Below are 20091 nucleotides of genomic sequence, written 5' to 3'. Positions count from 1 at the left end.
TAATGCACACCCCCATGCACACCTTGTCCAATTAAAATAATATTAAGCCGATAGCTGAGTTTGTTTCTCCCATTCTGGGTTATTTTAAAGCAAATTACAGATATACATTAATTTTATTTTTTAAGTATTATGATATGTATACCTAAAAACCCTTTCCTATTTTATATTGAAAGGGAGTGACAGGTTATTCTTAAAAATACCTAAGAGAGTGTTTAACATTAACATATTTTTATTTCTTTTGGGTAAATATACATTAGTGGGATTCCTGAGTTTTATGGTTAGTGTATGTGTAACTGTATAAGAACCTGCAAAATCTTTTCCAAGTGGAAGTACTATTTGATATCTTTTCCGGCAATGTTGAGTTCCATTTTCTTCATATCTAGGTCAATTTGTTATTAGTGTACAGAAATGCCACAGACATTTGTATACTGATTTTGTACCCTAAAACTTTGCTAAATTTATTAGTTCTAACAGTTTTTTGGCTGTCTTTAGGGTTTTCTGTAGAAAATCTCATGACATCTTCAAATAGTGACAGTTTTACTTCTTCCTCTTCAATTTGGATGCTTTTTTTTTTTTTTTTTTTTTTTTTGTGGTTTAAGAGCACTTTATTATTGTTCTTAAGGCTACTTTTAAGTACAAAAAAAAGATGGATGCTTTTTATTTCTTTTTCTTGCTTAATTGCTCTGGCTAGGACTTCCAATACTATGTTGAATAAAAGTGGTGGAGAGTGGGCATTTTTGTCTTGTTCCTGATCCTGGAGGAAAGTTTTTCCCCATTCTTAAAAAATTTAACAACTGATAACTTATTTAAAAGGTTGATTTAAGCATCTGCAGTGGTGACTTCAACCTCGACTCTTGGCTCAATACTGATGGAAATAATCAGTTTAACAATCTTAGAAGGACTGTACAAATCAGTGAGCTTATAGATCTTCATCTGAAAATGATCCCAAGTCTCAGAACCTTCACCACATGGAGGTTTTCTGATAGTGATTCTCAGAGTCTTGGTAAGCATCTGAACTGTTTCTTTCACTTTGAGATTTCTTCCTTTGCACCTCTGATAAGGTCAGCCCATACCTTTCCCAAAGATTTCACATCGTGGCTGGTAAGAGTAATTCTAATTTAATGAATTGCCACTTCTGGTTCCATGGCTGTCTTCCTGGGGTCTTTAAAAACCATGGCTATGGCACAGCTTCCCGACTGACTTCTTTCTCAGTGAGAGTAAAGGGAAGTGAGTCAGGAACAGGAGGAGGGTATCCAAGGCTCTGATGTAGCAACAACCGCATTTTCCTCAAAGAGCAGTGTGTTAGATTAGGCTTATCATATGTGGCCTTTGTTATGTTGAGGTATGTTCCCTTTCTACCCACTTTACTGAGAATTTTTCTTACAAATGGATGTTGAATTTTGTCACGTATTCACCACATCTATTGAGATACCCATATTTTTTTAATCCTTCATTTTGTTACTGTAGTGTATCACATTGATTTTTCAGATGTTGAGCCATCCTTGCACCTCTGGAACAAATTCCTCTTGATCATGGTGTCTGATCCTTTTAATGTGTTGTTGAATTCAGTTTGTTATTATTTTGTTGAGGATTTTTGTATTATGTTTATTAGGAACATTGACCGGAAATTTTCTTTTCTTGTCTGGTCTTGGTATCAGGGTAATCCTGACCTCATAAAATAAGTCTGGACGTATTTCCTCTGCTTCTATTTTTTTGTTTTTCTTTTTGTTTGTTTTGGGGAAGAGTTTGAGGACTGTTGTTATTTTTTCTTTAAATCCTTGATAGAACTCACCAGTAAATCCATCTTGTCTTGGATTTTTGTTTGTTGGGAGGTTTTTGATTACTGATTTAATCTCCTTACTAGTAATCAGTCTGTTCAAATTTTTCTATTTCTTCATATTATAGTCTTGGTAGGTTATGTGTTTCTAGGGATTTATTCACTTCTTCTAGGTTGTTGATTTTGTTGGCATGTAATGGTTTATGGGAATATTTTGGGCTGAAATGTGCTTTTTCTGGTATTGATGCCAATATTTTCTGTGATACATCTTTTTTCATACTTTTGCCTTAAATTTTCTATATGTAACCTTTATATATTTAAAGTACATTTCTTATAACCAATATATAGTTGGCTTCTTCTATTTTTTTAAAGGTTTTATTTATTTATTTGACAGAGAGAGAGAGAGAGAAAGAGACATTACAAGTAGGCAGAGAAGAAGGCAGAGAGAGGGTGAAGCAGACTCCCCACTGAACAGAGAGCCCGATGCAGGGCTTGATCCCAAGACCCTGAGACCACGACCTGAGCCACCTAGGCTCCCCCTATTTTAATCCAATCCAGCAATCTTTGCATTTTGATTAGTGTTTAGACCACTTGAAATTAATATAATGGGTGTGTATCTACCAATTTGTGTTTTTTTTAAATTTGTCCCATCTAGTTTTTGTTAACTTCTCCCCTTTTAGACCTTAATTTGTCCTGAATGCTTTAGATGATGTTATTTTTCTTTACCATTGTCTTATAGTTATGACTCTGTTTATTTTTCTTGTGGGGTTGATATACAAAGTATATCTTTATCTTAGCACAGTCAACTTTCAAATGTTGTTATGCCCCTCAATATAAGGAGCCTCACAGCTGTGTATTTTATTCCCCCTTCTCTTTTATGCTATTATTATCATACACTTAACTTGTAAATATGCTATAAACTCCACAGTACATTTTTATTATTTTTACTTTGTTATTATTTGTACTTTTAAGAGTCAATTATTTTTTAAGGGGACTAAAAATGAGAAATATATTTTGAAAATATTTGCCCATATACTTACCATTTCAAATTTTCTTTATTTCCTTTTATAGGCTTAAATTTCTAAATAGCATTCTTCTCCTTTAGCCTCAAGAATTTTGTTGACATTACTGGTAGTGCATATCTGTTGGCAATGAAGCCCATCAACTCTTGTTTGTTGGAAGTGTTTATTTTGCCTTTATTTTTAAAAGATATTTCCTCCATTTTTTTCTTTTTTGCTTTTAACACTTTACAAACATTGTTTATTGTTTTCTAGCTTGTAGAGTTTCTCTTTTTTAAAAGATTTATTTATTTGAGAGAGAGAGAGAGAGAGTGAGGGGAGAGACAGAGAGATTTAATTGGAGTTATTTTAGAGAGAGGCAGAGAGAGAAAATCGCAGGCAAACTCTACACTAAGTATAGAGCTGATATGGGGCCTGAATCCACATTCCTGGGATCATGACTCCGCTGAAATCAAGAGTTGATGTTCAACCGACTGAGCCACCCAGGTACCCCTGGCTTGTAGAGTTTCTTATGGGACATCAGTCAATGTTAACTCTGTTCTACTGGATATAATGTACATTTTTATATGGATGCATTTAATATTTTTTCCTCATTACTAATTTTCAGCTATTGGAATGTGATTTTCCTTGCTGTGATTTTATTTATGATCCTTTTTCCTAGGATATGTTGAACTGCTTGAATCTATATATCTATGTCAAAACCTGTGAATGGGCAGAGATTTTATTCAACTTGCAAACTAGTAAGTTGCAAGGAGTACTTTATTATTCACCGTACAAGTAGCTAGAGTGTGGGCATTTTCCTCAGTTCAGTTCTCAAAAAGTGATGTGAAGAAGTCCAGATGACAACTGAATAGTCAAGTGAGCACTGTTATAGACAAAAAACCCAGGCTTAGGGTCTGAATCTTTTATAATGTTCTGTAAGCTTACTCTTCCTTTGTTCTAGAGAGTGATACTGTCTCTATCTTCCAAGACAGTAAACAGAGCTACCTTTTTTCTGAAGGGATACACTACACCTTCTAAAGCTTTTTGTTATACAGATATCTTCCAAAATGTAGTTCAGAACAAAGATAATGCCTCTGGATGTACAATGTGTAGGACTGTGAGAGGCCCATGGTTAACTATTTCCAGATGATATATAGCTTTAATTAATTTTGGAAATTTTCCACCCATTGTTTTTTAAATACATAATTTTTTTCTGACTCCCTATTCCTTGTAGAACTCCAATTAAACATATTTTAGAATGCCTGATAATTTCCTGCAGGTCATTTTGGCTGTGCTATTTTATTTTCAGTCTGTTTTTACTCTCTGATTTATTTTGGGTAATTCCTATTTCTGTCTTTTCAAGTTTATTAGTCTTTTCTTAGGCAATATCTAATACATTATCAGTCTCTTCTAGTTTAGTTTTTATTATGGGGACTTTTTTAATCTATAAAAGTTCCATTTGGCTGTATTTTATATTTTACATTTATGTCCTTATAATATGTATGTTTCTCTCTACCTTCTTGAACATTTAGAGTATATTTATAGTGTTTAAGACCTTTATCAGTTAATTCCATCATTTCTGTCATTTATGACTATTTTAATTTGTTGATTTTTTTCAGTTATTGCTCCTATTTCTCTGCTTCTTTGCTTGCCTTATAATTTTTGACTGAATGTGAAACATTGTGAATTTTACATTCTAGAGTGCTAGATATTATTTTATTCCTTTAGGTAGTGTTGGGCTTTTTTTTTTTTTTTTTCCTAATATGCAGTTAAGTTATCTGGTATCAGTCAATCCCTTTTGTGGCTAAGTTGGTTAGAATGTGTCCACAGAAACCTTTAGTCTAAAGTTTTTTAGCCTCAGTTCTAATATGATACCCTCCAGAGAATCCTATCTGATGCCAATATCATATGAGATGTTTCCACATAAACAGTTCCTAGCCCTAGTGAATTTTGGCTTATTACTTTTTCCACCCTCATCTTCTCTTATTCATATATATATTTATGCCAGCACTTGTCTAAAGATTCAAGGGGATGGCAAACTTCAAAGTTTCTCTCTGTATGCAGCTTATGCCTCCATGATTTTACCTCTCAAGCTCTGACTGCCTTGACCTCCCTGGACTCTTCTATCTCTTCAGGTCATCAACACACAAGGCTTTATCTGGGTTCTCCCTCTCTGCAAGAGATGGACAATCAGGTAGTTAAACTGGGGACAATGGTAGGGTTAACCTCATTTGCTTCTTTACTTTTTAAAAAAAGGTTTTATTTATTTATTTGACAGAGGGAGAGAGACAGAGAGTGAGAGAGATCACAAGCAGGCAGAGAGGCAGGCAGAGAGAGAGAGGGAAGCAGGCTCCTTGCTGAGCAGAGAGCCCGACATGGGTACCCCAAGATCATGACCTGAGCCAAAGGCAGAGACTTAACTCACTGAGCCACCCAGGTGTCCCTGCTTCTTTATTTCTAAAGATAATATCTCTTTACTATCTATTGTCTAATATCTGAAAAGTACTGTTTTATGTATTTAGTCTGGTTCTTTATGATGGAAGGGAAAATCAAATCCTTTTTAGTTTATCATGTTTGGAAACAGAAGTTTGTGATTCCTTCTGAATTTATTAGCTGGAATAATTTGAAGAGTGACTTCCTTTCATCAACTTGGTTATTCTGAGTACAGTTTATACAGAAAAGGTTAGATTCTTTACTAGCTTACAAAATGACAGGTTTCTTAGCATATTCCGAAGGACAGCAATGGGTTTTTAATGTATTACATATTCATAATAATAGTTCTGGTATATTTTATTTTAAGATTTTATTTATTTATTTATTTGACACACAGAGAGAAGTCACAAGTAGGCAGAGCAGCAGGCAGAGATAGAGGGGGAAGCAGGCTCCCCACTGAGCAGAGAGCCTGATACAGGGCTCAATCCCAGGACCCTGAGATCATGACCTGAGCTGAAGGCAGAGGCTTAGCCCACTGAGCCACCCTGGCACCCCTGGTGTATTTTAATATTGCAGTTATTATTATCGTGGATGCTCAAATGACCTCCTCTTTCTCTAGTTCTAGGCCCTTCTATTTGGCTCTTCTATCCTTTTGACACAATTTAACAGTCTTTGAATACTACCTGCTTTTCTGTTATGACAAGACCCTGTATAGATGCTAAGAGATTCCTGGATTCCTGAAATAATACTGGCATGAATTTCATCCAGTCTAGAACTGCTCATTTAAGAACAATTTGAAGATAGGTAAAATTTTCATCATTGTAGATAATTATTACACATCTTCAGAAAATAGCAGTGTATTACTATCAAGTTCTGAAAAATGACTGGGATATTACACATATCTAATTTCATTAGATGAAATTATACGTTTGATTGGATAATTCAGATATGGATTATTTTTTAGACAAAAGAAATCAGAAAGATGGCGTTCAGGATACAATTGAAATGCAGTGATTATTAGAGTAAAGATATGGAGTGTCTGAGAAGAGTGGCAGAAGCCTCGTTGGAAGAAAGGAAATTAAAAGCAGAGACATCTGATGCAAAGAGTATGTTTAAAATGGTGGGCAGAAGGCAGAGCCTGAGGGTTTGCTAGGCACTGGAGTTCTTAGCAGGAAGGAGCCATAACTGTACTTGGGAAACCTCATTATATTCATCACGGCACCATAATAAATGGATTTGGGTAAATGAGGCTGAGGATGAGTGACATGAAGCTACATTAATCTGACCCATGTTTCTTTATTATAGATCTATAGCTAGCAGAAACAGAACATTCTTCTTTGGTAATCAGGATGTTCTCTGAATGGTGCTGAAATTTTGTTGTTCTGATTTCTCCTTCTATACTATGTAATTCAGTCTTTTTATGATAGTACACTCTTTCTTCACACAGGGTGCCACATAATTATTAAGGCTAAGTGGCTAGAATCATAATTTGGTCACATTTCCCTGAATTTACACCTACTTAATTACACTTTTGTATATACTTGAAAGTCCTAATCTGAGATTCGGAGACTCTTGGATGGTGTCAGTGGTATAGATGGCATTTTATCTTTCCAGTTTGATTCTTTCATTAAAAAAAAAAAAATGATGTGTAATTAACATCACATGATTTCAGTTTTAGGTGTACAACATAATGACTCAATATTTGTATATATTGTGAAATGATCAGCACAATAAGTCCAGTTGACATCCATCATCATATAGAATTTTAATTTTTTTTCTTGTGATGTGAACATTCAAGATCTAATCTCCTAGCTACTTTCAAATATGCAGTACAGTATTGTTAACTATAGTCACCATGCTTTGCATTACATCTCCATGATTTATTCATTTTATTAACTGAAAATGGGTAACTTTTGACCCCTTTCACCTATTTTTCCCACCACTGATCTGTGTTCTATATCCATGGGCTCATTTTTTGTTTTGCTTTGTTTTGTTTCTTTAGATTCCACATATAAGCAAGATCACATGGTATTTATCTTTTCCTTTCTGACTTAGTTCACTTAGCGTAAGGCCCTCAAGGTCCATCCAAGTTGTCACAAGTAGCAAGATTTCTTCTTTTTTTTAATGGCTGACTGATATTCCTGTGTGTGTGTGTGTATGCATGTACACCACCTTTTCTTTATTCATTAATCAGCGATACCTAGTTTGCTTCCACATCTTGGCTATTGTAAATAATGCTACAGTGAATGGGGGCGGGGGTGGTGCATGTATCTTTTCAAATTAGTGTTTTTACTTTTCTCAAATAATTGCTGGATTATATGCTGGATCATATGATAGTTCTATTTTTAATTTTTTGAGGAACTTCCATAATGTTTCAATTTGATTCTTTCTAGTTGCAGTCCCTGATGGTAACTTATACTACAGATGAGGGATTAACATTTTCTGTTCTATGTACTTCCATTATAGATATTTTAGAGTCAAATAAATAAATATTTATAGGGTGTATATTGCTTTCAAGACATGTAATTCTGATATAAGCCTAAGTGGGGTCCATGTTGTAAATATCAAGTAAGTTTTATTTGATTATAGCACTTACCTTTATCCATAATTTCTTGATTGTGTTTTGATATTTATGTATTACCTTTGTCACATAGGTATACTATATGGTATAATTTTATTCTCTGTATTTTATTTTTCCTCGGTATTGGAAAATCAGTTGAAAAAAGAAACCTAAAATAGCTAAGACATAAAAAAGCTAAGTCATTTGTATGAATTTTCTTTTTGGGTAATATATTGCTTAATACTTGATGGGCTTTTCATAAACAGATAATGATTATAAAGTAAGCCCATTTAATAAAATGAATTTCAGGGGCACCTCGTGGCTCAGTGGGTTAAAGCCTCTGCCTTCGGCTCAGTTCATGGTCCCAGGGTCCTGGGATCAAGCCCCACATCAGGCTCTCTGCTCCGCAGGGAGCCTGCTTTCTCCTCTCTCTCCGCCTGCCTCTCTGTCTACTTGTGATTTCTGTCAAATACATAAATAAAATATTTTAAATTAAAAAAAATTAAAAATCTGAGCCCAAGTTTGACTACCCTCATTTTTAGCAACATTTAAAAAAATTATTTTACATTGCTACATTTGCATTATTTTAATACATGGTTTTTCCTCCCATTTATACTTTCCCTGGAGAATATGGGCCTTATTTTAATTATAACAATTTAGGTGCATTGAATGCTTACTCCTACCACACATTATGGTAAGCATTTAAGAGATTATTTAACTCTTACAGCAACCTCATAAAGATAAGTATTTTTATGACACTTGCTTCACAGATGTGAACACTTAGGATTAAAGCAATAATGTAACTTTCCCCCAAATAAACATTTGGTGTCCAAACCTGGGCTTTCTGATACCAAGTTCCATAATGTTCTTCACTGTGCTGAAGTGATAGGAATATTAGTAGGAGTGATAACCCTTGTATTTAATGATTTATGGGTTAAGTGTATTGATAGATAAATGGAAAGATAGAGAAGTAGATAGTTGTAGACAGTGAGAACAAGAGTGAGAGAGAGATTATCATTATGCTTTTAAATGAATCTTAGAAATTTTTGCATTTGTAACATTTATTTGGAGAACTACATCAATTTCTGATTTATGAATTTGGACACCTGACCTTATTCCTGTTTAATTATATTTTCCGTTGAGGATAGTGGTCTTATTTTATTTTATTTTCTTCTGATTTCAGTCTTTAATGCAAATCTGTGGTAATCAAAATAGAATAGTACTGGCATAAATACTGATACACAGAACAACAGAACAGAATCTAGAGCCCAGAAATGAGCCCTTGCATATATGGTGAACTAATATTTCATGAGGAAATCAAGAAGATTCAACAGAGGAAAGATAGTTTCTTCAATAAATGGTGTTGGGGAAACTGGACAGTAACATACAGAAGAATGAAACTGGACTCCTATCTTACACCACTCCCCAAAATTAACTTGGAGTGGCTTAAATTCTTTTTTTTTTTTTTTTGAAGGTCAAGCAAAGCTTTATTTCGCGCCAAGCATCAAGAATCAAACTGACCAGCCAGCGACATCTCTTGCAAAGAGGCGAGGACCCTCTGCCTTACAGACTAGCTTTTTTTTTTTTTTTTTTTTTTTTTTTAAAGATTTCATTTATTTGACAGAGAGAGATCTCAGGTAGGCTGAGAAGCAGGCAGAGAGAGAGAGGGAGAAGCAGGCTCCCTGCCGAGCAGAGAGCCTGACATGGGGCTCCATCCCAGGACCCTGAGATCACGACCTGAGCTGAAGGCAGAGGCTTAACCCACTGAGCCACCCAGGCGCCCCAATGGCTTATTTTAATTATAACAATTTAGGTGCATACTCCTTCTTACTTTTAAAAGTTTCATTGAAACCTGCTTTAATGCTTAGGAAAGCCTGATGTACATCAATGCTGAAATCCTCCACATTTACAGAGAGACTGTATTTAAAAAAATAAATATACCAGTTAATTTGAATAAATATACCAGTGAACAAAATGATGTCATTTCTTTTAAGTCATGGCTAACCTGGAAAATTGTCATTAACCATACCTTTTAAATATTCAATTTTTATACATCATCTATCATATAACCATAGAAAACAGTCTAGAAACATACAAGTTATTAACAATGGTTATTACTAAGTCATGGGACTAAGGATGTTTCAATTTTTTTCTTTTTTTTCTAAGTAAATATGATGGATATGTATTGGTATGGCTGTAGGAAGAAAAAATAAGACAAGTTATTTTTTTTTTATTTTAAAGAGCCATCAATTTTAAACATGATCCTTCCCTCTGGCAGAGAAATTTAGGATTAGCTCTATAGAGGTCATGCTTGGAGCTGGGACCATATGGTGAGTGTTGTACTTGCTCAGGTGTAAGACTTAAGGGCAAGCCAAAAAACAGTAATGAAGGTAATAAAAGTAATTAAATATATGTATTATTGAAGTATAGTTGATACACAATGTTACATTTATTTCAGGTGTACAACATGGTGCTTTGACAAGTCTATGCTATGCTCACCACAAATGAAGCTACCAAGATGATAATATTTAAAAAAAATCAAAATTAATACTGAAAACTACAATAAAAAAATCAACATTTTTAATAAAGACAAGCTCAGACAGAGTTGGCATTAGGGTGAGGTGAGTGAGTTGAATTGTGCAACTGTGCTATTGGCACCATGTTTATGACACATGTTTATTGCAGAGCTTCCTGTAAATTCTGTTTCTGTAGGGTGAGGAAAATTATACAGTTAACTCTCCCAAGAATAATTCTTGGGCTGGACATGGCTCTACAATGTTTACTAATGTACCCAAAATAATGTTCACTGAATTTCCGGTAGTTCTGTCCTTGGATGATTGGAGGTGTTGCAGAAACTAAACGCAGAGTAACAGACTTGGCTGGTTATTTCATAGCATATATAAAATTCTATTCCTTAGGCATTTTTTTTTCATCGAACAACTCACTTTATAATAGCTTTGTACAAAATAATTTCTTGTGAAAGGAAAGAATAGGTATTAAAAAATTTTTAAAAAGCATTTTGAAAGATACACGTTACTTAGAAGTACATGTTTGAAGTGGTCTTCAGAGAGTTTATGTTTTGTCTGTCTCTTTAGTGCTTTTAAATGGCGACAAAATAGACCACATTCCCCATGTTTCTGAGGTAAACATATTTAGTAGCCTTTGAGTAGCAGAGGATTCTAATCTTTAAGGAGAAATCAATATAGTGATCCTATGGTCGTTTCTTTATGATGCAAAGAAAAGAACCTTGAATGGCCACTGTTTTCATTTGGAAGGAAGACAGGTGGAGAGGAAAAAGTCATAACAGAAGGTGAGAATTCATGTTTCAAGGATAGTCTTTAGATTCATTTTTATTTTTAGAAATCAGAACTGTATGAAAATTCCTGTAGTCTCCTATCACCTTGGATGTGAACTGCATATTCTTGAACAGGCATAGGTTATTTAGAGGTAGTCATTTTCTCTCTCTATTTGGAGTTTTTTACTTGACAGAACTCCAAAAATGACATATTTTCTCAGCCACACTTACATGACATGAGAATAACTGAAAAATATTGCAGCTGCCCCCATGCCAAATAAAAACAAAGAATTCTTGGTTAAGATATGTAAATAACCGAACTGTCCATCGGTGGATGAATGGACCAAGAAGATGTGGTGGATACACATACAATAGGATACTACTCAGCCCCACAAAAAAAGAAATTTTGCCATTTGTGACAACATAGAATGACCCTGGGGGGTTATAGTAGGTGAAAAAGTCAGGCAAAGACAAATATGGTATGATTTCACTTGTATGTGAAATCTAAAAAATAAAACAAAATAAAACTCACAGATGCAGAGAACAGATTGGAGTTCTGAGGGGAAGGAGGTTGAGGAGTGGGTGAAAAGGAGGAAGGGGGTCCAATGATGTGGTGATGGGTGGTAACTAGATGTATTTGGGTGATCACTTTGTAGTGTGTGTCAATATCAAATTATTATGTTGAACACCTGAAACTAATAAAACGTTATATACCAGTTTTACCTGAATTAAAAAAAGAATTTTTGGTTAGAGATCCCTTTCCTGTAATAAAATGAAAATCTGGATTTATTTTAATAATAATTTTACAACTCACTATTCCCGTGATGATCTAATCAGCAATGCCAGACTGCCAGTCTAGTAATTTAAAGGTTGTTTCTATTAATTAGTTTTACAACTGGATGGCTTGACTCTCTTGCTGCTGTATGAAAACTAGCAGAGATGAATATGTTGTGCTTAACAAAATAAATAACTCTGCTGAATTTGAAAAATGGACTCAATTTGTCTTCTCTGTTTTCAGTGGCAGATGCAAGATGACAGCTAAATGAGTGATCAGTCCATTTAAGAGGAAAATGTATATCAATATTGCCAACGACTGCCATGGAACACACATATATAATTTGATAGGCTGGCATACTTCTGTAGGCAAGCGATTTAAATGCCACTAAAATTATGGCAATCTTGATCTATGGTGAGGAACTCTGAGCCCTTGATCATTCATTTATCTAAGTCCTGGAGAAATTTACACATAACTTCTGGGGAGAGTTTGGGCCTTGCCTTTGGGCACTTTCTCACCCATCTTCTTTTCAGGATCTCCTTGGCCAAGGGACTGTTAAAGCCACAAAGAAGGCATCACTTCTAGGTCCTTTCAGCCATCATGGACACGCTCTCCTGGTCAACTTTTATTTACCTCATACAGATTTATTGAAAGCCTGTATCATACCAGGATCCATGCTAGGGACGAGGGCCATGCAAATGAACAAAAGACTATCAAATCTCATTTAAGAGAAAATAAATTTATAGGAAAACACACAGACTGTGTACTCTTTGATAACAGTGATTCCAAGCCTATTTTCAAGTCGCAAACCCCTCTGAGAATCTGATAAATCTACATAGGCATTGTTCCCTGAAAAATACAGATAGGCACAGAGTTAACTGAATTTTGCATTCACTTTTTTGTGCATAAGTTTTCTGTGTGGGTGGGGTGGGAAGGTATGAACTCCAGGTCAAGAAACTCTGCTCTAGCTGATCTCCTATCCATTCATTCAGGAGCAGACAACTTGGCCCTTAGGCCACCTTTTTTTTGGTCTTCTCATGGAATTCTTCTTTTTTTTTTTTAGATGTTATTTAAAAAATTAAATTTTATTCTAGTTTTATTGAGATATAACTGACATACATCGCTGTATGAGTTTAAGTTGTACAGCATTATGGTTTGACCTACATATATTGTGAAATGATTGCCACAAATGGTTTAATTAGCACCTGTCATCTCAAATAGAATAAAGAGAGAAAGTGAATAAAGGAAAAGTTTATTCCTTGTGATGAGAACTCTTAGGATGTATTCTCTTAACATCATTTAACAACATTCCTATATATCCTACAGCAGTGTTAGCTACAGCCATCATGCTGTCCATTACATGCCTTGTACTTACTTATCTTAGAACTGGAAGTTTGTAGCTTTTCAACACCTTCCTCTTATTCTCCACCTCTGGTAACCACAAGCCTATTCTTTTTTTTCTGTGAGTTTTGTCTTTTTTAGATTTACATATAAGTGAGAGTTATATGGTATTTGTTTTTCTCTGAGTTATTTCACTTAGCATAGTGCCCTCAAGTTCCATCCATACTGTTGTAAATGGCAGGATTTTCTCTTCTTTTTAATGACTGAATAATATGTGGACTTCTCTGTAGTTGAGCTGCTCTATACTGTTTTGCTATGTATTGGGATACTATAGCTTTGATGGCCACAGACAACCTGCCCTGTGAAATTGGTACTCTGTCTACTGTACTCTGCCTTTGTTTTGCTCACTGGAGTTAAACTGCTGTTTTATTAGGAGCACAGGATAAATGTGTCTTCAGAACTAGTACTACAAAAATTTGCTTGTTTGGGCAACTGGCTTAATTTTATTTGTAATTACAGACATGGAGAATAAAAGTCCTTGGGCTTACAGAAAGGACTAAAATAACCTACTCACAGAAGTGATTAAATAGCCAGGATCAGGGATGAAACGTCTGTCTATCCTTTCCCCACCAGAGCCCTGGACATTTCCATCACAGAATTGGACCCTGAAGCCTAGACATTGTATAGAGGAGAGAATGTCCCATCCTGAGGGGTGTCCAGGGCTCCAGCTGACCAGCACTAGAGCCAATGATCAGCATTGTATTAGTGTCCCTATTGTCACAACAGTTTCGTTAAGAATATTATTATCTTCTTATATAAAAGATGTGGTTGGGACTCTTACTTTTGCTTTTAGAAAACCATTAACAATGAAAAGTCATCGTTGTGTGTGTGTGTGTGTGTGTGTTTAATATATCAAAGAGGAAACTAAGGTCTAAAATCCCACAGTCAAAGATTCTCAATTCTGGGTGCCTCAATTCTGGGTAAACCTGGGTGGAATTACTGGGTAGTTTGTTAAATATACATAGGCCTCAGCCCCACAGCAAATAGATTCTGTAGGTGGGTTGTGCAGCTAGGGTTGAGAACCACTGTCTGGGTTAGGTGAGAACTTGTCCAAAGCCACTTCAGGAAGATATTGATTTTTTTTTTTATATGAAAGAAGATCCTTGATATTCCATACACCTGTAATTAGTGGTAATTCATCTACAATGGAAAAATGCTTTGAAAATATTTTACCTTGTATGTATGTGAAAGAAGAGAGGGATACCTTGGTATGGTGGGAATGTTTCAGATTTGAACTTAGAAGACCTGGAGTTTATTTAAGACTCTGTTCTCCTTCTACCTAGCTAAGTCATCTTAGGTCCCTCTGAATTCAGTTGTTTCTTCTGCAAAATGAAAATATCAGCACCTCAGTTGTAGAGTATGATTATCAGATAGGATGATGGTCCTATGTGGAACTGTGTTGTCAGCTAAAAAGCACTCTGCTCAGGCATGGGGAAGAAGTTTGTGTGGAGAACCAGACAAAAGCTGCAGTGAAGCTGTCACAAGCCAGAGAACATCAGAAGCCACAAACAGCTGTGAGAGGTGAGGGAAGAGCTTTCTCCTTCAGAGTGTGGCCCTGGAAAGCCTTGATTTTGGACTTCTGGTATCAGAACTGTGAGAGAATAGTTTCTGGTGTTTAAAGATACCTGGTTTGTGGTAATTTGTTATGGCAGTCCTAGGAATTGAACACAGAGCTCAGTAAGAGAGCCTTTGGGAGGGGTAGCAGTCAACATAGACTGGTCATTCCTTTCTTTAAAAAAAAAAATATACATCTAAGTTTATGTAATTAACTTGAATCTTTGGACAAACTGGGTATATTCAATATTTTTTTTTGTTGCTTTTGTCAAAAGTCAATAAATTAATGTTTATATTCCTTTGAAATGATTTAATCAGTGAGGGAATTAAAAACATAATTTCTTTCTTTTTTTAAAATTTAATTTAAAAATTTTTTCAGTGTTCCCAAATTCATTGTTTATATACCACACCCAGGGCTCCATGCAATACGTGCCCTACATAATACCCACCACCAGGCTCATCCACCCCTCCAATTCCTCCCCTCCAAAACCCTCAGTTTGTTTCTCAGAATCCATAGTCTCTCATGGTTGGTCTCCCCCTCCTGTTTCCCCCATCTCACTTCTCCTCTCCATCTCCTAATGTCCTCCGTGTTATTCGTTATGCTCCACAAATAAGTGAAACCATATACTTGACTCTCTCTGATTGACTTATTTCACTCAGCATAATCTCTTCCAGTCCTGTTCACGTTGATAAAAGTTGGGTATTCATCCTTTCTGATGGAGGCATAATACTCTATTGTATATATGGACCCTATATCTTCTTTATCCATTCGTCCGTTGAAGGGCATCTTGGTTCTTTCCACAGTTTGGCAACTGTGGCCATTGCTGCTATGAACATTGGGGTACAAGTGGCCCTTCTTTTCACTACATCTGTATCTATGGGGTAAATACCTAGTAGTGCAATTGCAGGGTTATAGGGTAGTTCTATATTAAATTTCTTAAGGAATCTCCACACTGTTTTCCAAAGTGGCTGCACCAACTTGCATTCCCACCAACAGTGTAAGAGGGTTACCTTTCTCCACATCCTCTCCAACACATGTTGTTTCCTGCCTTGTTGATTTTTGCCATTCTAACTGGTGTAAGGTGGCATCTCAATGTGGTTTTGATTTGAATCTCCCTGATGGCTAATGATGATGAAAATTTTTTCATGTTTGGAGAAGTGTCTGTTCATGTCTTCCGCCCATTTTTGACGTGATTATCTGTTTTGTGTGTGTTGAGTTTGAGGAGTTCTTTATAGATTTTGAACATCAGCCCTTTGTCTTTAGTGTTATTTGCGAATATTTTCTCCCATTCCGTGGGTTGCCTTTTTGTTTTGTTGACTGTTTCCTTTGCTGTGCAGAAGCTTTTGATCTTGATGAAGTCCCAAAAGTTCATTTTGCTTTTGTTTCATTTGCCTTTGTATCTTGAAAGAAGTTGCTGTGGCTGATGTCGAAGAGGTTACTGCCTATGGTATCCTCTAGGATTTTGATAGATTCCTGCCTCATGTTGAGGTCCTGATTTATCCATTTCGAGTTTATCTTTGTGTATGGTGTAAGAGAATGGTTGAGTTTCATTCTACATATAGCTGTCCAATTTTCCCAGCACCATTTATTGAAGAGACTGTCTTTTTTCCACTGTATATTTTTTCCTGCTTTGTTGAGGATTATTTGACCATTGAGTTGAGGGTCCATATCTGGGCTCTCTACTCTGTTCCACTGGTCTATGTGTTTGTTTTTGTGCCAATACCATGCTGTCTTGGTGATCATAGCTTTGTAGTAAAGCTTGAAATCTGGCAACATGATACCCCCAGTTTTGTTTTTCTTTTTCAACATTTCCTTAGCAATTCTGGGTCTCTTCTGGTTCCATACAAATTTTAGGATTGTTTGTTCCAGCTCTTTGAAAAATGCTAGTGGAATTTTGATTGGGATGGCACTGAAAGTATAGATTGCTCTAGGCAGTATAGACATTTTAACAATGTTTAGTCTTCCAATCCATGAGCATGGAATGGTCTCCCATCTTTTTGTGCCTTCTTCAGTTTCTTCCATAAGTGTTCTGTAATTCCTCCAGTACAGATCCTTTGTCTCTTTGGTTAGGTTTATTCCCTGGTATCTTATGGTTCTTCATGCTATAGTAAATGGAATCAATTCTCTAATTTCCCCTTCTGTATTTTCATTGTTAGTGTATAAGAAAGCAACTGATTTCTGTACATTGATTTTATATCCTGCCACATTACTGAATTGCTGTATGAGTTCTAGTAGTTTGGGGGTAAAGTCTTTTGGGTTTTCCATATAAAGTAATGATGTCATCTGCAAAGAGAGAGAGTTTGACTTCTTTACCAATTTGAATACCTTTTATTTCTTTTTGTTGTCTGATGTTGTTGCTAGGACTTCTAGTACTACGTTGAACAGGAGTGGTGAGAGTGGACATCCTTGTCGTGTTCCTGATCTCAAAAGGAAAGCTGTCAGCTGATGCTGAGTGATGTTGAGCAATATTTCATGTGTCTATTTTAGGCTGGCTATTCCTGAAGGGCAGGCTGCTTTGGGGTTTGAATCCTTACGTTTCTGTTTCTTCTTTTCCTCTATTTTTGGATTCAGAGTTTTCCACCTGATTCCTATGGGAGCAGGAGCTGGAGCTCTCAAGTTGCTATTGTGGTCAGGTGCAAACATGCAATGAATGAGGAAAGGAGGTACAGGCCCAGTGTGGAGGTTTCAGCTGTGATGCTGAAATCACTTGAAACATGGAGGAATTTAAAAATGCACAGGCATAGGAGCTAACAAGTTGTGGTCAAGGGTCTTCTGTGCTTAACTTAAAAAAAAATAAGGCTGATTTGCCATTGGGAGTATCATTGGTGCACAAAGAATTAATATAATAATGTGCTTAAAAAGTGTCTTATAATTGTGTTTGCACTATTGATTTACTTAGTAAATTATATTGTAGGGATGATACAAACTTCAGTCTCAACCTGGTTAATTTATGGAGTCTAATTTAGCTGATTCTAAATTGTTGACATTTTATTGTACACAAATGCAAATCATGTATTTGCTTATCTGCTTGCACTCAACTTTATTGTAGGTCATATAAATAGAATAAATTAAGAGAAAATATCTTGGGACAAATAATTATATGCTTATGTATACTGATATGTAGCTAATCTGAAGAGTCACTTTTGCAAACCTGAAATTTTAAAATCCTTTTCTGTCTTTAAGGGAAATATATACCTCTAGTTACTAATTAGAATGCTTCTTCTTATATTTTTTTTAATGCTGAATTATTCTATTTTAGATGTGCTCCATATTATATGTGATTATATTCTTTTAAAGAGCAGACATGTTCCTAAATAGATAAAAGTAATCAGGACATCCATGGAAGACTGCTGTCTTCCTTCTGTTTTACTGTGGCATTCTGTGAACAGTTCTATGCATTTAGGGGCTATCTCCAAACTGCAAATAGTCCCTTGGGCAGTAGACCTTCTCATCTGTAGGAAAAGGGAATTCTGAAGCTCTTTCCCATGTATGTACAGAACTGTTAATGTCTCTATAAGAGGAGAAGTCTAAAAAAGGAAAAGTGTCTGTAAGAGGAAAAGTCTAAATGAGTTTCTAATGGCTTTATTATTGTTGTTACCTTTAAATATATTTTGACAATTCTTCTTTGCTCTCCGTAATAAGATCATTTTTGTCATCTACCTTCTTGTTTTTATTCTTCTTTTATTTTATTGTCACTGGTTTCCCACTTGCTTTTTTGACACCTAACAATTTTTTTTTTAGGTTGGTCTTACTGATACCATTGCTGAATTTAAAACCAACCTTAATGAATTAAGATCATTGTTCATAGAGTAGGTAATAGGTGGATGGTAGATAGATGGAAGAAGATGCCTAGAGGTAGAGCCTCTTTTTTGATGATCTAGGGTCCTTTTTTCCCTCTGGATCAGGCAATATAATCTCTATTGTGCCCATTAGCCACTCTCTTCACTTGAATGATTTAATTTGGTAAGACAAAGAAGATAATATGTTGTACTACCTCATTGAATGTACTTTGCTGTAGCATGTGGGTCAAGGTCCATTAATCAATATGGGAACTATTGATTAAGCCTCAGATTTCTCACTTTGTTTAAATCAGCAATACAAAATGAGGCTTAGATATGCAAGGATCTGCTACTGGTGAGAGATTGTGAAATAAATGTCTTGTATCATTTGAAGTTAAGATTACCAGAGAACTAGGAAGTGACAGAATAGATTAATGACTGGCATTAGCAGGGGGACAATTAGGAAATTTGATTTCTACAAATTTTTTGAAACAAGATTGTAAATAGTTGTGAAAGTGATAGCTTTATTTTAGTAAAGAACCAAGCCACTTGATACCTTAGATATTTTTTTTTTCCCATTGAGGCCTAAAGACTTAAGTGGACTTAATAAACAACCCTACAGAGATGAACTATAGTAATATTGGAGGTAAGGGAGTGACTCTTTTTTTTTTTTTTTTTAAATTTTTTATTTTTTATAAACATATATTTTTTATATACATATATTTTTATCCCCAGGTCTGTGAATCACCAGGTTTACACACTTCACAGCACTCACCAAATCACATACCCTCCCCAATGTCCATAATCCCACCCCCTTCTCCCCAACCCCCTCCCCCCGGCAACCCTCAGTTTGTTTTGTGAGATTAAGAGTCACTTATGGTTTGTCTCCCTCCCAATCCCATCTTGTTTCATTTATTCTTCTACCCACTTAAGCCTCCATGTTGCATCACCACTTCCTCATATCAGGGAGATCATATGATAGTTGTCTTTCTCTGCTTGACTTATTTCGCTAAGCATGATACGCTCTAGTTCCATCCATGTTGTTGCAAATGGCAAGATTTCATTTCTTTTGATGGCTGCATAGTATTCCATTGTGTATATATACCACATCTTCTTGATCCATTCATCTGTTGATGGACATCTAGGTTCTTTCCATAGTTTGGCTATTGTGGACATTGCTGCTATAAACATTCGGGTGCACGTGTCCCTTTGGATCACTACATTTGTATCTTTAGGGTAAATACCCAATAGTGCAATTGCTGGGTCATAGGGCAGTTCTATTTTCAACATTTTGAGGAACCTCCATGCTGTTTTCCAGAGTGGCTGCACCAGCTTGCATTCCCACCAACAGTGTAGGAGGGTTCCCCTTTCTCCGCATCCTCGCCAGCATCTGTCATTTCCTGACTTGTTGATTTTAGCCATTCTGACTGGTGTGAGGTGATATCTCATTGTGGTTTTGATTTGTATTTCCCTGATGCCGAGTGATATGGAGCACTTTTTCATGTGTCTGTTCGC

General features: G+C 35.8%; 1 pseudogene; it reads right to left on the bottom strand.

The window, feature by feature from the left end:
• Positions 1-819: 819 nt before the first annotated feature.
• Positions 820-1175, bottom strand: LOC131835347 (small ribosomal subunit protein uS10-like; annotated as a pseudogene).
• Between the last annotated feature and the right edge of the window lie 18916 nt (positions 1176-20091).

Source organism: Mustela lutreola, chromosome 7 (assembly GCF_030435805.1).
Source record: "Mustela lutreola isolate mMusLut2 chromosome 7, mMusLut2.pri, whole genome shotgun sequence".
In the NCBI taxonomy this organism is placed as follows: domain Eukaryota; kingdom Metazoa; phylum Chordata; class Mammalia; order Carnivora; family Mustelidae; genus Mustela; species Mustela lutreola.
Note: the sequence above shows the minus strand (reverse complement) of the source record. Positions and strands in the feature narration are given on the sequence as shown.